The sequence below is a fragment of the Epinephelus fuscoguttatus genome, linkage group LG8 (genome assembly GCF_011397635.1).
Source record: "Epinephelus fuscoguttatus linkage group LG8, E.fuscoguttatus.final_Chr_v1".
NCBI lineage: Eukaryota > Metazoa > Chordata > Actinopteri > Perciformes > Serranidae > Epinephelus > Epinephelus fuscoguttatus.
Window position 1 is genome coordinate 41,729,022 of NC_064759.1, and position 21,076 is coordinate 41,750,097.

Sequence of the window (21,076 nt, forward strand, 5' to 3'; positions counted from 1 at the left end):
ATGATAATATGTCAATTCTGGGCCTGTGAATAATCTCCCGACAAATGCGTAACTCCCTCCTCAGTAACACTGCCTCTTCGCCCACAGGTTCCTCCAAGAATGGACATGCCATAGTCGAAAAAAGTAGATTTAGAACTAGAACACACTTCAGGATCCAACTTTACCTTGAGGACAGATGATCAAACTCGCTGAAACCCACACGACACTAAACGAATGAATGAATGAATCACTGCGTGAGTGGCGTAAGAGGGAGGAGACAGCTAGAAACTCAAGGTTCATTTAAGAAAACCTGCTCCCGACCAGGGGCCTGTATCACGAAGCAGGATTAATGTCTTAGTGAGGTAACTTCAGGGTTAACCCTTGGTTTTTGGTCTCACAAAGCCGGTTCAGTTCTTATCGGGGTAGATCACCATGGTAACTTACTCTGCTCCGGAGGAGGGTAAGTTCAGGGTTGAATCTGATCCTATAAAAAGCACCACCCACTGGCCAATCAGCTGTTCGGAAAAAAATGACTCCGCTGACTGAAATGCAGCCCAGTCATGACGGGAAGTTTAATTAATGTGATTGATTTTAATTTGAAAGTTTAATTTGAACAATAAAAAAGAAAAGAAAGCAACAACAACAGACAATGAAAAGATTGTTCAAAAAGGAGTGGAAAGAAGTCGAAATTTCATCCCACCCCTTCATAAGAAAGAAACTGATCATTTACGGACACTTAATAGCACCATTAATTAGTGCCAACATTTTGTTTTGTTGGAGGAAATGATCCCTGTTAAAGATAATGGGCCTAATTGACAGCTTTGCTGCTGGAAATGTGGAAAGTAGCCTATCATGTCTACACTTCATGGTGTTTGAGGGATTTTCCTTTTTGTTTTTTAAAGAGGGAGACTAGGTGTATTTTTGCGCAGCTGTTAATTTCTAACACAGCTCAATATCAGGATTTACGCGGATGATTCGATTGTACAGGCAGAGACTCCTTCAGAATTACAGGCCGCATTAAATGCAGTTGCTTCTTATTGTAAAAACTGGTATTTAACTGTCAACACAGACAAAACAAAGGTTGTTATTTTCTCTAGGGGGAAATTACGGATACTCCCAGAATTTAGGTTTGGTTCAGATAAATTAGAAGTTACTTTTGAGTATGACTATCTTGGAACGTTATTTAATTTTAATGGATGATTTGATAAAGCAATAGCTAAGCAAGTTAAACTAGCTAAAAGAGCTTTATACTCCTTGGAAAACAGAGTTACTAGATTACAGTTACCTGTTGATATACAATGTGAGTTATTTAACCAGCTTATAGTGCCTATTCTTTTATATGGAAGTGAAGTCTGGGGATTTCGTAAACTTGACCAAATTGAAATGCTTCACAGATCTTTCTCGAAACGTTTACTTAATGTTAATAAACGCACAGCAAATTGTATTATTTATGGAGAGTTTGGTCAAAATAGTTTAGATTTAAAGGTAAACATGAGAATGATTAACTTTTGGGTACATTTAATTAGTCATAATACAGCAAAAATCTCTTTGACTGTGTTTTCAAGACTTTGTACGATGACAATATTTTTCAGTGTAAATGGATTTCCAAAGTTAAAAATATTCTTGATGATTGTGGTTTATCGTACTTATGGCATGACGCTGGACGGATGAACCCTAAATATTTAAAATTAATGATTGAACATAGATTATCTGATATGGAACTACAGAGATGGCATGAGAAATTACAAAGTAACCCTTTATGTGATAGTTATAAATTGTTTAAAACTGATTTCACTTTTGAACCTAATCTGATTATGTTAAGACCTGCCGAAAGCGTTTGTTTGTCTAAGTTTCGGTGTGGAAATCATAAGTTACCTATCTCTGAGCGCAGATATGATCGTGAAAATGTCCCCTGGAAACGTACTCTTTGTTTGACTGGCAATCGAGGAGACGAATATCATTATGTACTTGTGTGTTCTTTTTTTGATAAAGAGAGAAGAGAGTTGGTTGGACAGTTCTATAGAGTAAATCCAAATATTTATAAGTTTCAAAAGTTAATGTCATCTCGAAAAGTAAAGGTCTTGTCAAATTTGTTGAAACTTTTAAAGAAAATCTTGAATAGTTTCCCTTGATTTGCTTTGACCTGTATGTATGTACACAAATTCTGTTTTATTTATTTTGCTGTGCATTGGCTGCCGCCTGTCCTGATTTGTTAATGTTATTTTTGTTGTCTGCCCCTTATACCCCGGGGAGGGGTCAAAAGGAATAAATGAAATGAAATGAAAGGATGATTTTATTCAGACTATCAATTTGGTGTTGATATGATTTAATTGTGGCATCAGCTTTAAGCTTTATTGTAGCATAACGTTATGACAAAGAAGACCAATTTATCAGACGCAATGATGTTAGACGATAATTCTAATACACGCAATTCATCTGCGCAGCATTGATTTCATGGGATTCAAGGGTGTGATCAGTGTCAGATGTACAGGTACAGGTACTGTAGCTACTTGAACCTGTGATGAGTAATTTAACCTACACATCATTTTATTTGCTACCTTGTTTTGTCTTGATTTTTCCCTCTCTCCTCCTCTATTTCTTCTTTCCTGACCTGTTTTTTTTTTCTTCTCTATTATGTGATTTCATTGATGTTTTGACAGGGGAATTTCTTTGATAAGCTTTTAGTGGCTTCTAACCTCTCCGGCACTTTTCTTTTTTTAATCTTGTAAATGTTATACTGTCTGTTTTTAACATTATGTGCAAATAAACTAATCTAAACTAAAACTAAACATTATTCATCCCGTTATGCGTTGCCACGCATGTTTCCTCCTCCTGCAGCTGCCACGGTGTTGGCCTTTTCTCTAATGTTGCTTTTCTCCTCCTCATATTTTAGCAGAATTAATCTCTGATCCTCACATGAGAAATACTTTTTTTTCCCTCATACGGCGCTCTGTGAGGACGCTCAGTGAGGACGCTCAGTGACGCTGTGCTTCTCTCATGATTGTGATTGGTCCGCTGCGTGCACGTTCACAGCTCTTGATAAAGCAACCCTGGGTTGAGTAACGGAGTTGATATCCAGCGTCGTAATACCGATTATCCTGATTGCCATTGTTAGGGTTAGTCAACCCAGGATAGGTCTGGGTAACCCAGGAAAGGTTGATCTCGCTTCGTGATACAGGCCCCAGGTTAGGTTCACAGAGTCAGTTGCCATAGTAACTGACACCGAGCTTCAGTTACCTCTCTTTCTGAAACGGGCTGGAGTTACTCCACTTTCTCTGGTTTAAGTTACCTCCCTTTCTGAAATGGAAAACCCAGAGTTTCCCTCATTTCACGGTTAACAGACTCCGAGTTTTCAGTAAACCTGCTTTGTGAAACGAACCCCAGGTATGTGTCCCGTTGCGATTATCAGCTGTGTTTAACTGTATGGGTTTGTGTTCATTACGGCACATTTTCTTGTTTTGCATCTGTCTAAATTAGTTTTTGCCTGCCATAACCTCAGTCACTAAAATGTCATTTCAGGTCCTAACCTTACAGTCTTATGATCCTCTCAACCCCTCTTTTGAGCTCTGTTGATTAGCTTGGAATTGGTGGGTGTTTATTTGTTTATTTTGAGTTTTTTTTTGTAGTACTGCAGGTGCAGATCTACCAACAGTGTCAAAGCACCCCATGATTTCCGTTCTTTATGTGCACCATAAGGAACCATATTGGGAATTCAGGCAGTTCTTGTGATGGTGTCAAGGTCCTCCTTGAACTCTATCATTACTGTTCCATAGAAGAAATACACAGACATGACAAACTGCAAAAGTTTAACATTTTTAAATATTTTTATTTTTGTGCATTTTAGGGCACTTTGGAAAAAAAGTCATTAATTTCCAAGCTTAAAGAATGGCATTTAGGGTGTCAAATTTGACCCAGACCGTATGTAAGGGTTAGTATTAAGTAGTCAAGGAAGTGTTACTAGCTTGTGCTGCTCAACAGTTGGTCCGCAGTTAGTCAGGAATGACCCATTAAGAAAGCAGTCAGTATGTTGATTTATCAATATGATTAGTTCATGACTTGTTACTTAATAACTACTCAAAATTGAATGTATCATAATAATTATTATTGACATTTTTTCGGGAGTCCCACGGGTCACGTGATTCCCATGGGATTCCCACGGGATGGGAATCAGTTTCACTATTCGTCACGTGATTGGGACGGGATGGGAAAAAATGTCAACGGGAGCAGGAATCATAATTAGGCTTGTCGTGATATGCGATAAGTCGGTTAATTGCAAGGAAAATTAAAAAGGATTAATTGCCATATTCATGCGTGTTTGTTTTCCTTGTCTCTCTCTACCAAAGAGACTGGACGACAAGAGCATTCACTGCCGTGCATCATCTGGCAGCAGTATGCAGACTAGTAGGGGGTGTGGCGTGAGGAGTGGTGCGTGAGGGGCGTTGCATGAGAGGACTGTGACGCTGAATGACGTCGCCCAATAGACTGGATAAAGATGAGGTAAACTGCCGGAAGTCAGAAGAAGAAGACGAGGGAAAATCAAAATGACGGTAGGTAATCACATCTCAGTACGTAAGTTAACTACACAAATAAGTAACATTAAAGACATTTTTAGAGGTTTAGAGGTTTTTAGAGGTTATTTTAGATTTAGAGGTGGCTGTTTAACGTGAGGAAGGTTAGATACAGCGTCAATGTTGTTCTCTTGACGTTAGTAGGCTAACGTTAGCTTGGCTTGCCCAGCATGGTGTTTGTGTGTATGTTAGAGATACTAGAGGTTTAGAGGTGTTCAGAGGTTATTTTAGGTTTAGAGGTTACTGGCCGTTTAACGTGAGGAAGGTTAGATACAGTGTCACTGTTGTTCTCTCAAAGTTAGTAGTGGGCTGACCAAACATCCTCTTTTGCCCGGACATGTCCACTTTTCACGTCCCGTCCGGGGCGTCCGGGGGGTTTTTATAAACTGATGATAATGTCCGGTTGTCCGTGTGTGTGCGTGTGTGTGTGTGTGTGTGTGTGTGTGTTAGAGTGCGGCACGGGCCGCATATTTCTGTCCCAACCCGAACCGAGCCCGACATTATTTAATGACCAAAGCACTGAGTTTGTGTCACACAGTTGTTACGGTTACAGGTATTTAACAGGCCAGGCGTGCTCAGCGGAGAGGGAGACCTCCGTGTTTGAGACGGGAGCCGGAGGTGGGAGGTCCGATGCTTCTAGCGAGAGGAGAGGGAGAAATATAACAAAATAAGATAAAACAGGAAAAACCTGTCTCCCTCTTTTATTTTATTTTCAGCGTTTAATCAAGGCGGAGGCGGGCGGCTGGAGGTCCGAGACTTCCAGCGAGGGGAGAGGTAGAAACAAACAGCCAATGTGTGTCTGTGTGTGTTATGTTCAAGTGTTGTCAAGTAAATAACAGTGCCCAAGCAATAAACAGGACAGACAATAGGATTTTATTTATTTTTACACTACATTTTCACTGAAAGCTGACCGAATCCGACCCGAGCCCGAATACAATTTATAGCTACATTTTTGACCAAACCCGGCCGACCCGTCGGGTACCATCAGGCTCGGATCACCACACTCTAGTGTGTGTATGTGTCCCCTATTGGGGCCTATCTGAATTTCTGTCTTTGAGAGATATAATTTTGTAATATAACTGAATTTTCTATCCATACATATAAATTTTAAATATATTAAAATGATAACGCATCTTTGAGTAAATTGCGAGTATCATTTAAGTAGGCTATGTCGTGGCCGGCCGAGTGTCCTCTTTTTTGGAAATCAAAATATTGTCACCCTATTAGTAGGCTAACGTTAGCTTAGCTTGACCAGCATGGTGTTTGTGTGTGTGTTAGAGGTTTAGAGGTGTTTAGAGGTTATTTTAGGTTTAGAGGTTAACATACTGGCTGTTTAACATGAGGAAGGTTAGATGCAGCATCAACGTTGTTCTCTCAACGTTATTAGGTTAACGTTAGCTTAGCTTGCCCAGTATGGTGTTTGTGTGTGTGTTAGAGAGATACTAGAAAACACATGATAAAGCAAAAAATATCAAAAATAATAAAATTGTAAGATAGTCTATTTTAATGCCTGTGTCTACGTTAATGCCAAAAAAATATATATATTTTTTTGGGGTATACTCTATAAATGTTTATTGCTCTAAGGCACTTTATATTCATATTTGTCTATTTGATGCCTACTGATACATGTAGTGAACTTTTTCTCTTCTATGAGATGATATTCTATGATAATCAGGATCCTGCTCGGTGTTCTGTGTTAATTATCTAATGCCATGCAGCTGTGAGATTTGGAATGCAGGTTATTTATGCATGTCTTACCCACTGTCTGTCATTCACGCACTGAGGAAGATGCTGTTCGAAACCGGTCTCTGTGTTTGATTGCCTGTAGCCTACCAGTGAGGTAATAAAAGTTTTAAACGAAGGACACTGAGTGTTGCTGGCTTCTTAATGTTTTTACATATGTTAATGCCTGTGTAATATTTTTCAGTGCCAATACAATACAGTGTGTTTAATGGCAAAGTTTTATTTTCAATGCCAAAACTTTAATGCAGTGACTCCATAAGATACTACTTAACATTATTTAAGTCAGTATGGTCATTACAGAGTTTGTAACATATGAAAGCAAAAGTGATTTCTAGTGAAAAATTGTTTACATTGCATTTTTTCCCCTTTCCTCAGACTCATAACTCTGTATTCAGAGAGGCTGTAGAGCTTCAATTAATACAGAGGACACTGAATACATTTGAGTGTCCTCTTTGTTGCAAGTACGGCCAGTACCACTGCATGGTTGTCCACCTACTTGGCCATAAAAGCAGCATAGTTAAACATGCAGGTAAGTGTGCTAATAAAACATAGGAATGTGTTGCATGCAAAACCCATGATGTCATCTAAAAATAATGTTTTAGTTTTCAAATAACCAATGGACTGAAAAGGTGTGAAAAATGTATTTGGTATTGGTAGGGCTGCAACTTGTTATTTTAATTATTGATTAATCTAATACATGTCTTGATGAATTGCTTACTAGTTTGGCCTAAAAAATCACTGTTTCAATGTGATGTCCTCAAATGCCCTTTTGTCCACAACCTAAAGATATTCTGTCTACTGTGAAGAGGAGTAAAGAAACCAGAAAATATTCACATTTAATAAGCTAGAATGAGAGAATTTTGACTTACTTTTCTTAAAGTAATTCAGACTCTGTTCAACAACCATCCAAAAAAAGACAAAAGACAGGTAAAGCCTTACACATAATTCCGTAATCCAATATTATATTAAATAGGTGTTACTTGTGGGTGTATTTTGAATTTCAATTGAATTTCAATTTTTCTCTTAAGAAGAAACTTCAGCCTCATACTCCACAACATGGAGTATGGATAATCAGGTAGACAAACACACTTTATAAACATTACTATGAAAAACTGAATTATGTGTTTTTGATATAGATTATAGTTATTGTTGTTGCTGTGCATCTCTCTCTGTCTCGATGTGTTTTTTAAATTGAAATGCTAAACAAATTATTTTTAACATTCTGTGATACCTCAGTTGAAGGATATCCTGCAGCTGCCAGTGCCTGTACTGGAACAAATCCTCCTTGAGGTGGTCTTGCAGGAAGGCAATGGAGCTCTCCTCACATTGGCCCTGGTGCGCAGGCAGTTTCGAGAGGTGGTTGACAGATTGGTTAAGGAGACGAGCACATTTTATGTGGCTTGACAGTAAGTTGAAGAAGTAATGATTCTAATTGTGGTACACCCTTTGAGGTCTGTTTATGTAAGGAAGCATAGAGTGTAGCTTTTAATGCTTTTAGTTTTTTAATTTTTATACACAGGCGTTAGTACATGGTGTAACTTTTCAGCAGGATACAAGAAGGAATTTTACACCACGTACACCATTTAAACCTGTTTGCAGTGCAGAGAGGTCAACAGAAATTGCAAACCTGGTATGTATGTATATATTACTTGGAAACATGACTTTCAGTAGTTGCTCGTAAAAAAAAAAAAAAAAGCAGCTAAGACTTGCAGCATCCATATAACATTCTTTTTTTGGCAGGTCTTTTATTTTGCACAGGCTACATTGGAAATGGCAGAAGAGGAAATCTGCAGGCAATCTATTCGGACAACTCACATATTGGCTTCTGCAGCGAGTTCTGCAAAAGATTATGGGACGTGTAACAGCTCCTCCACCTTTCCGACCAGCAGCTCCTCCACCTGTCCGACCAGCAGCTCCTCAACCTGTTTCTAAACTTCTGTGTAATGGTGTAAATAAAAGTTTTTGTAAAAGCAAAAAAAAAAAAAAAAAAAGACTCTCAATTTCATTTTTTTCAATTTAATTTACTTTATTGGCATGACTGTAAAATTAACAATACTTTCAAGGCCTTAAAGAAAATGTTTACAAAACAATACAATTCGTTTAATACATAACAAGAACAAGAAAATGGTATAAAACATTAAATCTTACATTGTATGTATCTTACACTAAAATGTCTTGTTTTGTGACATTGAGTAACATATTCTCCTGCCAGTTCTATGATACTGCTGTTTTCTCCTAGGAGGGTTTTAATTAGTCTCTCCTTTGGGAGGGTGAGAAAGTCTGGGATTTTATGGCCTTTCTTATGGATTTCTTTGTATTTTTGAGGAAATGAATTTACTTTTATGTATATATATATATATATATATATATATATATATATATATATAAAAAAATCTTGAAAAACTCTTAAAAGGATCTTGAAAAACCCTTAAAGGTAGTAGGTATGTTGACAGTTTGAAATAAAGATTTTTTTTTAAAAAGGGGCATGGCTGGAGCGAAAGGGGGCGCGGCCTGAGGGGGCGGAGCTTGAGCTGCATACTGGGTGAGTTGGTTTATTAGCGCTGGCATTTGTTCCTAAAACTATATATATGTGCGAACTGGGAAAATGATTTAGGCGCACAGTGTGCGAGTAAACACAACCTACTGTTTACCATAATCGGCATCGGACGTTTTTTCATCGGTAATCGATCAAATAAATGTATTTTAAAAGTCGCTCATTTGGGTCTGATACAGCCATCTCCCACTGCACTGGACTTTGTAACAGTGTCCCGCCTACAGCCCCCTCTGATTGGTTACACGGCACAAGTGATAGCCGATCAACACTGATGCCTGTGCATGCTTTCACATCATGTCACATTGAGACACAGAGCACAAATGGAGTGGGAGAGGCTCCGGTAAGCCAGCAGTAATTTTGAAGGTAAGGTAGCAGAGGTAAGGTAAGGTAACAGAAACCAGATAGAAACTAAAGTTGCAATAAAAGTCCTCTATGCTTAAGTTTTAAAGTCACCACCACAACGTTATATGATCCATTTCAATGATGACATGCTTGCCCAGAGGCCTGTTTAATTCACATCAAGCGCGATACTATTTTGCAAACAGCCTAAATGATTTAGCTTCTAAAAATAAATAGCAACAAGGCAAAAAAGAGATGTAAGTCAAAAAGTCTGGTAACCACTGAAAGTTTAATCTTTATTTATAAACTCAGTATGCTATAAAAGTTTAATCTGAAAAGTAACTACTAAAGCTATCAATGTAGTGACCAAGGTTCCTGCCACTCTCTTTATCTCCCCAGATAGCACAAGGCTGGCGGACCTACAGCTGGTCCCCAACGGACGATTTGGCGGTCCTTCAGCGGAATCCGCTGGCGGGTGCCTCCATATATGCACATCGAGGAGCAAGCGGACTTCTGTAGTGATTAGTAGCGTAGAAGACAGCAGTCCGCCAGTAATCCGAAATGATTCCGCTGGTGGATTTTAAGCCATTTCCACATCAGAAAGCAAGTGGACCTCTGGTGGATTACTAGTGTAGAGGACAGCAGTCCGCCAGTAATCCAAAATGCTTCTGCTGGTGGATTCCAAGCGGACCTCTGGTGGATTAGTAACTTCAGAGACAGCAGTACACTTGTAATCCAAAATGCTCTCATTATTGCTCCACCACCATTCCACCAGTATTTTATAGTCTATCCTAGGCCCATAGGCCAAGGCTTATGGCTTGCTTCTTTATATAACCCCCTAATAACCAGACATTTACCCTAATAACTGTTAGGGAGGAAAGTGATGGCTATATCTTATTTAGAAAGAAGACAGGATGGTGTTAGGACAAAGGACTGAAGAGGTCAGAAACTTCTCTCTTAACTGTATTGTGATCCAGATAGCAGTATAGTTAATGTTCTGAAAATAAAAAAAATAAATGGCCATTAGGCACTGCCATTCTAGTATATATGCTAATGAACATCAATGAACATCTTAAGAGGAAATTATTTCTCCATATCAAATCAACATTACCTCACCGCTGAGCATGAACGGTACTTAGCCTACAGCAACTTACGAAGGATCATACATGTGAAAAACATGGTAGGACCAAGGCACTCTTCTTTAAGATAAATAAATCTTTTTGAATCATTATGAACATACAGCCAACACCTCTACAGGAGGGCAGCACAGTGAGACAAAAACAATTAAAAAACAGCATTTAAACCAAATTTATAAGTAAATGCATACAGAGCAACGTAGAGTAAAATGCACAGCAGTGTGACAGCTGATGGAGATTCGGAGTCTTAAATGGGCAGAAATCATCTGAAATCATCTTTTATACACACATGCTCACAGACACACACACACGCACATACACAGAAATGTCAGAAATCCTACAAAAACGACAGTAGCTGGGAACCGTATACCAGCGAACACATGGAGGCATCAGAAGAGTCAATAATAATTATTATACACACCCTCACTCACACGCACTCACACACACTCGTTCACATACGGTCGTTCACGCACACACGCATGCACACTGTTACTGGGTGGGAGGGGGGTGTACAGTCTTTAGTCCTCTTGCGCATAATCATGGGCTTGGGGGCGTTGGCTGTTGCCGGGCGACACCAGTGTTCGGGGCTAAAAGAAAAGAAGAGAAGAGAAAAGTTAACCGTGTTGACATAAGAATACAGTAACAGGGCTTAAAGTAAAAAATTTTCCTGAGCCTGAATTTACCACGCATGAAACTTTTTTGTATGCTTGGGATGTTTCTATGTATCTACTGGCACCAGAAGGGCTCTTTAGGACTAAGTACATACAGTACATGTGTGCACAGTAATGAACAGGTGAAATGTCTGTCTAGCTTTCATATGAGGTGTCTCAAGATTTAGGAAAATATAATTTTATTGAACATAATTAAAGTAAAAAGTCACTTGACATGCTGCTGTTTTGTGCTATGACCTATTTAAGTGCTGGAAGTTGTTATTTACGTGACAACACCTGAATGCAACACAAGCTCTGCACCAAATGAGTACCGTGCTGCGCTGCTGTGCGAGCAGTGTGTTTGTCTGTGCGTAACAGCAGTCTGTTGATGGTTATTTACTCACTGTCCATAACAATAACTTTGTCAGCTGACAAACTGCACCAGGCTCGGGTCAGGTTTGGTCAGGAAAATGCGGCCGAGCCGCTCTAGCATGCTCACCTGTGTGTGTGGCGGAACTCCGCCGTGCGCGATACAGAGAGCAGAGAACTGTTAACACGTGAGCATGTATAGACAGAAATGACACAGTGACATAACATGATAGATAATATATTGTTCTGTTATTATATGAAGCGTCCATCGCGCAAAATAATATAACTTTAGTTTATGAAGAGGTAAGACGGAGCCCTCTCCACTCCTCTCCTCTTATATACTTTACTCGCAAGTGTGTGAAATGACCTGAATAACGGTTAAATCAGCAGCAGCGGTCATATTTCAGAAGCGGCGGTGCACTGCTGCTAGTTGCATATAGGGGAAACACTGCACAGCATGCTGTTTACTCTCAGTGTCCGATAGCTGGTGGTCAAGCTAACACAAGCTAATCATTCAAATGTAGTTCAATTGTCCATTTCTGTTTCACATTCACCCACACTCATTTGGATATCAATCATCAATCAATTTTATTTATAAAGCCTAATATCACAAATCACAATTTGCCTCACAGGGCTTTACAGCATACGACATCCCTCTGTCCTTAGGACCCTCACAGCGGATAAGGAAAAACTCCCCAAAAAAACCCCTTTAACGGTGAAAAAAAAAAACGGTAGAAACCTCAGGAAGAGCAACTGAGGAGGGACCCCTCTTCCAGGACGGACAGACGTGCAATAGATGTCGTACAGAACAGATCAACATGATAAATTAACAGTAATCCATATGACAGAGAGAGAGAGAGAGAGAGAGAGAGAGAGAGATGCAGGTAATGACAGTATCTTACAACAACATTAATGAAAGTAATAATATTATAGTTATAGTTCTGGTTACTGTGGTACAATATGTTGAAAGTATGTATTAATACCTGGCAGTATACATGTGTGACAATAATCATATGTGTATAATAACAGAAGAAGTATGACTAATGACTAATGATGGCAGCAGCAGCAGGAGGCATCTGGCGGGACCACGGCAGCAGCACAACCACACACGCCACGCTGTCCAGGCACCGCTGTGATATGAGATAATCTGAGAGACAGTGGAGCACAAATGCTCCGGAGAATCAGCAGAGTTAGTGAAATCCATAATTGCCGGGTTAGCAAGATTCAGTAATAGCTTACGAGAGAGAGAGAGAGAGAAGGAGAGAAGGGGCCCGGTGTATTATAGAGGGGTCCTCCGGCAGACTAGGCCTAAGTCAGCCTAACTAAGGGCTGGTACAGGGCAAGCCTGAGCCAGCCCTAACTATAAGCTTTATCAAAGAGGAAAGTCTTAAGTCTAGTCTTAAATGTGGAGACGGTGCCTGCCTCCCGGACCGTAACAGGAAGATGATTCCACAGGAGAGGAGCCTGATAGCTAAAGGCTCTGGCTCCTGATCTACTTTTGGAGACTTTAGGGACCACGAGTAACCCTGCGTTCTCAGAGCGCAGTGTTCTGGTGGGATAATATGGCACTATGAGCTCTCTAAGATATGACGGAGCTTGACCATTTAGAGCTTTATAAGTTAACAGTAGGATTTTAAATTCAATTCTGGATTTTACAGGGAGCCAGTGCAGAGAAGCTAAAACAGGAGAAATATGATCACGTTTCTTAGTTCCTCTTAGTACACATGCTGCTGCATTCTGAATTAGCTGGAGAGTTTTTAAGGACTTACTAGAGCTACCTGATAATAGAGAGTTACAATAATCCAGCCTTGAGGTAACAAAAGCGTGGACCAATTTTTCTGCATCTTTTCGGGTCAGGATAGGCCTAATTTTCGCAATATTACGCAGATGAAAAAATGCAGTCCGTGAGGTTTGTTTTAAATGAGAATTAAAAGACAAATCTTGATCAAATGTTACTCCAAGGTTTCTTACGGTAGTGGCAGGGGCCAGAGCAATGCCATCTAGAGAAACTATGTCATCAGATAAAGAGTCTCTGAGTTGTTTGGGGCCAAGAACAATAACTTCAGTTTTGTCTGAATTTAACATCAGGAAATTGGTGCTCATCCAAGTTTTTATGTCTTTAAGGCAATTATGGAGTTTAGTTAATTGATCGCTTTCTTCTGGCTTCATTGATAAATACAACTGAGTATCATCCGCATAACAATGGAAATTTATAGAGTGATTTCTAATGATGTTACCTAAAGGAAGCATATATAGAGTAAACAGGATTGGTCCGAGCACAGAACCTTGCGGAACTCCAAAACAAACTTTAGTACGTAAGGATGGTTCATTGCAAACGTCAACAAATTGAAAACGATCAGATAAATAAGATTTAAACCAGCTTAGTGCTGAACCTTTTAGGCCAATTAATTGATCCAGTCTCTGCAGTAGAATTTGATGGTCAATTGTGTCAAACGCCGCACTAAGATCTAATAAAACAAGTACAGAGACGAGTCCTTTGTCTGAAGCAATCAGAAGGTCATTTGTAGTGCTGTCTCAGTGCTATGATGCACTCTAAATCCTGACTGAAATTCCTCAAATAAATTATTATCCTGGAGAAAATCACACAGCTGGTCTGCGACTACTTTCTCAAGGATCTTTGACATAAAGGGAAGATTAGATATTGGTCTATAGTTGGCTAACACCTCTGGATCCAGGGTGGGCTTTTTTAGCAGAGGTTTAATTACAGCTATCTTAAAAGACTGTGGTACATAGCCTGTTAATAAGGATATATTGATCATATCTAATATATGAGTGTTAACTAAAGGAAAGACCTCCTTAAGTAGCCTAGTTGGGATGGGGTCTAAGAGACACGTTGATGATTTGGATGAAGAAATCACTGCAGTCAATTCTTGAAGAGAAATTGGGGAGAAGCAATCTAAATATATATTAGATTTTACAGCTGTGTTTGAGGTTAGATAGGTACTATCTGAGGACAGGAGGTCATGAATTTTGCCTTTAATAGTTAGAATTTTGTCATTAAAAAAGCTCATAAAATCATTACTGCTAAGGGCTAAAGGAATACAAGGCTCAATAGAGCTTTGACTCTCAGTCAGCCTGGCTACAGTGCTGAAAAGAAACCTGGGGTTGTTCTTATTGTCTTCTATTAGAGCTGAGTAATAGTTTGCTCTGGCATTGCGGAGGCCCCTCTTATAAGTTTTGAGACTGTCTGTCCAGATTAAACGAGATTCTTCCAGTTTGGTTAATCGCCAATTCCTTTCAAATTTTCGCAATATTTGTTTTAACTTACGGGATATCAGGCTGTAACGAACACCTAAACAACATGTGCAACAGAAATGCAACACCAACAACTGTTTTTAGACCCTCCCCACTCAGCTCTTATTGGCCAGCTGAGTTTGATAACACTATACTATTGGTGGAACTACCCATGTGCTTCGCTGAAAATCAGAAGATGATTCGTTAAATGCTAATTTCTGCCAAGTTGTTACCACAAAAAAAAAAAAAACTAGAAATGTCCGTCAAGCCAGAAATGCAATAATACTTGGTAAAACGACAAGTGAAAATAACTTGAGCAATATCATGAGCTCACACACACGCTCACACATGATCTCATGTACACGCTCACACATAAGATGCAGACACGCACAATAGCGCTGTACTTGCCTTCAGCTGAAAAATCATGGGCATAGGGGCGCTGGCTGTTGCTGGGCGAAACCAGTGGTTGGAACTGAGCGGAAACAGAGAATAGAAGAGTTAACCGTGTTGATATATGAATAAGTAACAATAAGGTACACAAAATTAGAGTAGTTACTGATGAACTAATGAGGAACAAATGAGTAGTTACTGAGGAACTAAGCTACACAAAATAAGAGTAGTTACTGAGGAACGAATGAGGAACGAATGATAACTATTAGTTAATGGTCATTTCTTCAGTAACTCATGATCAAATTTCAGAGGAGTAGTTACTGAGGAACTAATGAAGAACTAACTATTAGTTAATGGTCAGTTCTTCAGTAACCCCTGATCAAATTTCAGAAAAGTAGTTAATGAGGAACTAACTATTAGTTAATGGTCAGTTGCATTTGAACACACTACAAAGACTACACCCAACGCTTGAAACTGTTATTCATTTATTTTGGCACTGCCCCATTGTCAAAAGACTCTGGGAGTGATATTTGTAATTTTATTGCGAACAATATTAAAAAATAATTTAAGCTGTTTTGGAGGGATGTGCTGTTTGGACTTTTTGACTTTAACAGAAATATGGCAAAACCCACTGAAAGATTTATTATAAATCTCATCTTACTTTTGGCAAGATTTCACATTCACAAATGTAAGTTTACACATAGAAAACGTTTTATATTTTTAATATTTTCTTGTAAACTCTTATCCCCCCTGGCATATGTGATATATGACATATGTGTAATGTTGAAGATCTGCATTCTGTAAACTTCCTGTCTTAAATAAAGTTGTGAGGGAAAAAAGAAGACTACATCCGACATCCAAGTAGCACGTAGGTTCTGCGCCTGCGTGAAAGGAAATAACGCAAAAAGGGAAACCGGAAGTCCGTTGAATGCAAGAGATCAACAAAGTAGCGCGGAGTGACAGAGTGATACATCCTGTCAGCCAAGGAGTTTCCTAATCTGTGCAGCCGAGCACCGCAGCACCTCCACGGACTATTACATCCAGACGCTCCCGGTGTTTCCTCCGCAGGCTCCACTTCACTCAACTTGACTCAGCTGCCCAACAAACCCGCTGCTTCTTCCCACTTTAACCTGAATAACAAACCAGGGCTTGGTGCTCCGGTTGGATCCAAATGGAGAGCCGGGGCTAACGTTAGCTGGGAAGCTAGATGCTTCCCTCCGGTCATGCTGCGGCTAATGCTCCGTTAGCCACTCCCATCTAGCTCCGGTTTGTTATTGAGGTTAAAGTGGGAAGAAGCAGCGGATCTGTCGGGCAGCTGAGTGAAGTGGAGCCTGAGGAGGAAGCACCAGTTAGCCCTGGTTTCACTACAGGCAGATTCACTCGCTACAGGGAAGAGGATGTAAAACCTGAACAGCCAGTCAGAGGGATCTCTCTCACCGACAAGCTCTGCTGCCAACTCAACGTGCTCAATCAGCCGAAAATTTGGAATGAATGATGAGCTATTAGTTAATGGTCAGTTCTTCAGTAAGTCCTGATCAAATTTCAGAGGAGTAGTTACTGAGGAACTAATGATGAACGAATGAGGAACGAGTGAGGAACTAACAAGGAACAAATGAGTAGTTACTGAGGAACTAAGCTACACAAAATTAGAGTAGTTACTGAGGAACTAATGAGGAACGAATGAGGAACGAATGAGGAACTAATGAGGAATGAACGAGTAGTTACTGAGGAACTAAGCTACACAAAATTAGAGTAGTTACTGAGGAACGAATGAGGAACGAATGAGGAACTAACTATTAGTTAATGGTCAGTTCTTCAGTAAGTCCTGATCAAATTTCAGAGGAGTAGTTACTGAGGAACTAATGAGGAACTAACTATTACTTAATCATTACCTACCTTTTTTGTGTACCCTAAAGTAAAGTGAGACATCAAAATGAGTAGGTAATGATTCAGTACTCATTACCTACTCATTAGTTACTCTTTTTGTGTACCTACTCATTTTGTTGTCTCACTTTACTTTAGGGTACACAAAAAGAGTAACTAATGAGTAACTAATGAGTAGGTAATGAGTACTGAATCATTACCTACTCATTTTGTTGTCTCACTTTACTTTAGGGTACACAAAAAGAGTAACTAATGAGTAGGTAATGATTCGGTAATCATTACCTACTCATTTTGATGTCTCACTTTACTTTAGGGTACACAAAAAGGGTAGGTAATTATTAAGTAATAGTTAGTTCCTCATTAGTTCCTCAGTAACTACTGAAATTTGATCAGGAGTTACTGAAGAACTGACCATTAACTAATAGTTAGTTCCTCATTCGTTCCTCATTCGTTCTTCAGTAACTACTCTAATTTTGTGTACCTTATTGTAAAGTGTTACCAGTAAGTAACACTTGGTAAAAGGACAAGTGAAAATGACTTAGATATACAGTATAAACATCACTCCTTCTCATGTGATATTAAGTGAAAATAACTTGAGCAATAAGGTGGTCATGCACACACACACACACAATCTCATGTACACGCTCTCACACAACATGCACACACGCACTATAGCGCTGTACTTGCCTTCAGCTGGAAAATCATGGGCATAGGGGCGCTGGCTGTTGCTGGGGGAAACCAGTGGATGAAACTGATGGGGAACTGAGAAGAGAAAATCTAACCGTGTTGACATATGAACACTTATGTCAATATAACAACCTATAACATCATTCTCTCTCATTGTTTAAGTCAAAATTACTTGAGCAATAACATGAGCTCACACACACGCCCACACTAGTGTTGCACGGTATACTGGTACCAACGTGGTACACCACGGTACATATGATACCATAATGTTGGAGTACTGTACCTCACGGTACCACTAGTACTACTGTGGGTGAGTGAGTGACAAGAGGGTGAGTGTCCATGCGCCATCCAATAATGGCACACACTGGCCACCCGGCACTCAATATGCTGCTGCAGTGGTTTGTTTTCCAGTGACATTTCAGGTATTAGCTGAGCTACTGAGTATCTTTGAGCAGTGAAAGTTATTATTTATTTATTTTTTACTTGTAGGCTAGATTTGTTTATATATGCTACAGTGATTTGTTTTCCACAGAGCTCTATGGTGCGAGCATTTTACTCGCATTTGCAAAAAAAATAGTTTTGTGCGAGCAAAATAAATCATTCAGGAGCACGCTGTGCGAGTACAGATTTCAACCAGCAGCAGAAAGGAAAGGCGAATCCTGCCCGTTGTGGGTTGAATGGGGGTCACAGACAGGAATACGGCGGAGCGCTATGGGCACCGCAAGATAACAGCTTACCAGCAACCGAGAAGCCTGGTTCCAGGTCCAATAATTTCCCCTTGGAAATTGTGTTATAGGTACCTGAACAGCCGAGTCATGGCGGGCACACAGGTATGTGATGTGTCAGAGGAGAAACGAGTCGTTCACACTTCTCTCTCTGTGGCAGGTAACGGCCCACAAACCTCACCGCACTTAAGGGACTGTTCTTTACTTGTCAGGGGAGGAGGGCGGCTGGTTGATTTTTATTTTATTTTGATCCCCCTCTATGTTAATCACTTATTGATGCTGTTTTTGAAGTATGAATAAGTCAATAAGTAATTTATTCCATTGAAATATCATTGACGTATTATAGAAAAGTGATTTGTCTTTTTATAAATGACAAAAGGCACATCTGCCTCATTTTCGCTATGGTATCGTGATACTACTCAGAGCCGTGATACTTTCACTGGTATCATACCGTGGGTCCCAATTTTGGTGCCATGACAACACTAGCTCACACACACACACATAACACATCTGTGTTTGGGGCTGAAGGGGAACTGAGAAGAATGAAGCCATTGACAGTTTTACTGTGATTAAGCACTGTACTTGCCCTGAGCTACCCTTTTTATATTACACAGAGATGACAATTGGTGAAAGAAACAGTTGATTACTCTATGTTAGAGGAGGGAACCATTCATGGGATTTAGCTTTCTACTTGCCCTGACATTGAAGCTGGTGGTATGACCAGGATTCACCTTTTTTAAGATAGAGATGAGAGTTAGGAGAAATCTGCACAGGGCATTTGATGAGCACTGAATATAGCCTGGAAGACACAACCCAATTTGCTCCACATTACTGACCTGTCACGCTGTTGCTGGTCAAACCAGGGCTTGGTAGACTCATCTCCTGGGGAACAATGGCAAAAACCTGCTCCTCAGGGAATTCTACGACACAGTACATGACTGAAACCTGAGAGAGAGAGAGAGAGAGAGAGAGAGAGAGAGAGAGAGAGAGAAAATTAGTTCACTCTAAAGATCCAAGGTGATTGTAAATTTAGAGCAGTACTTGATGTCCCATTTCATACTATTATTGAATGTGTTGCGTCCTGGGCCAGCGCCCCCTGGTGCCTCCCGTCCACCCTACTTCTCCGTACCCCTCGCTCCTAGTTTCTGGTTCCTTCTGAGTCCCCTCCTACCTGGTCACTTGTTCTTTGCCCCCTTCCTGTTCTTTCATGTTTGTTCCTTCTATGGCTCCCTATTGTGGCTCTCTTGTGTTTTTCCCTGTGTTCCTTGTTTGTGTTTCAGTCCTGTCTTGTTTGCACACCTCATTCAGCTACACTTGAAATGCACGGAACCCACATTTTGAAAATGTAATAAAACCCTGCTAATGCATTTCAAAAACATCAGAACGGTTCGTCCATCATAATCCAAGTGCCCTGAAGCCGCGGCATGCAAAATTGACTTGAAAAGACGTAATTTACTGCACTTTAATAGCATCATTTCTCACCGTGCTCAGATAGCCTGCCGTGCAGGCGTGCTGTGTTTACATGGCAACTCGCGCGAGACTCAAGAACTAGCACCACCGTCTTGCTATCAGGTAGTCTTGCGCGAATTGCCATGTAAAACAGCTAAGCTAACTAACGGCTAACTTACGTACCAGAACACTCTGTGGAACAGCAAAATGTCCGGCCAGTAAGGCAACATAGTCCTCATATGTCTGCGTGGGTCCGAGAGCGTGGAAGATGCGTTGTCCCTCGCTGCCCAGGCTTTGGAGCAGCATGGCTTTTAGCCTAGCATCGTCAGCCTTGGCTAGCCCAATAGCCGTTATGAATGTCTGGAAGGACTCACATTAGCAGGACCACGGGATAGGTGGCTCATCAGGCAGAGCAAGGAACAGAGGCAGAGGTGACAATGGAAGCTCCATCCTTGTCACCAAAGTTATGTCCAATGACGTGCGGACAACCACTTGTGCTCACTGTCTTTTACATCAGCGGCCATTCATACACTCATCACCATTCTAACTCCGCTTTACGGCACTGATGTCACGCTGTTGTGACTCCGCTATATTATGGCCTATGGCCGTTTGCTACAGTTTTGTCAGAGAGACAAATTGACAAGCACACAGAAAATGTTATCTTCACATGACCTCATCATGTTTCTGTGTTTTGATGATAGTAAAGTTCAACTGACCGGTGCTGGTTTGAACCGCGACCCAATCACTGTTACACTACTAGCTAACGTTAGCTGCGTTACTGCTAGCTAGCTAACATCATATCAGAAATGGCCGACTCTGGTATCAGAACAGAAATGGTTTAATGTTGAACTGACTGGGTATAAACATTTAGTTTGATATAGTTTAATTATTTGAGAGAGAATTTCACATTACCTTCACTAGTATGGCTGTCTTCAAGCTCTGGGCCGAGACTGAAGCGCGAAAAGGAAAATCGGGGAAATTCCGATGGTAGCCCGACCTAGTACCACCATCGGAAAAACGTCAGGTCAAGTGCATCAGCACGCACTGGCGCAAGTGAAATTCCGCTGGGAGAACTCCATCGACCTGCCAGCAGAAATTCTCTAGTGTCAGGGTGCACTGCCGCGAGTGAAATTCCGCTCCGCTCCACTACCAGCCCTCCGGTAGAAACACTCCAACAGTGTCGCTCCAATCAATTCAGATAGAGCACTGATAGCCTATAGCGGAGATGTGCTATCTGGGTCTTAATCAGGCTGGATCAGATGCTTTTGGTTTATAGATAATTTAACATATTTATTAAAGGCATTTCAACTGAGATTTGTGTTGGAGTTTGTGTTAGAGCTTAGATTCT

At 40.4% G+C, this 21,076-nt stretch overlaps 1 long non-coding RNA gene across 1 annotated transcript; it reads right to left on the reverse strand.

Moving 5' to 3' along the window:
• Positions 1-17,554: 17,554 nt before the first annotated feature.
• LOC125892897 (uncharacterized) lies at positions 17,555-20,665 on the reverse strand. Its single transcript, XR_007449811.1, has 3 exons — positions 20,641-20,665; positions 19,116-19,224; positions 17,555-17,629 (listed from the first exon to the last, which is right to left on the reverse strand). It is a non-coding gene; the product is annotated as an uncharacterized LOC125892897 (long non-coding RNA).
• Positions 20,666-21,076: the final 411 nt, after the last annotated feature.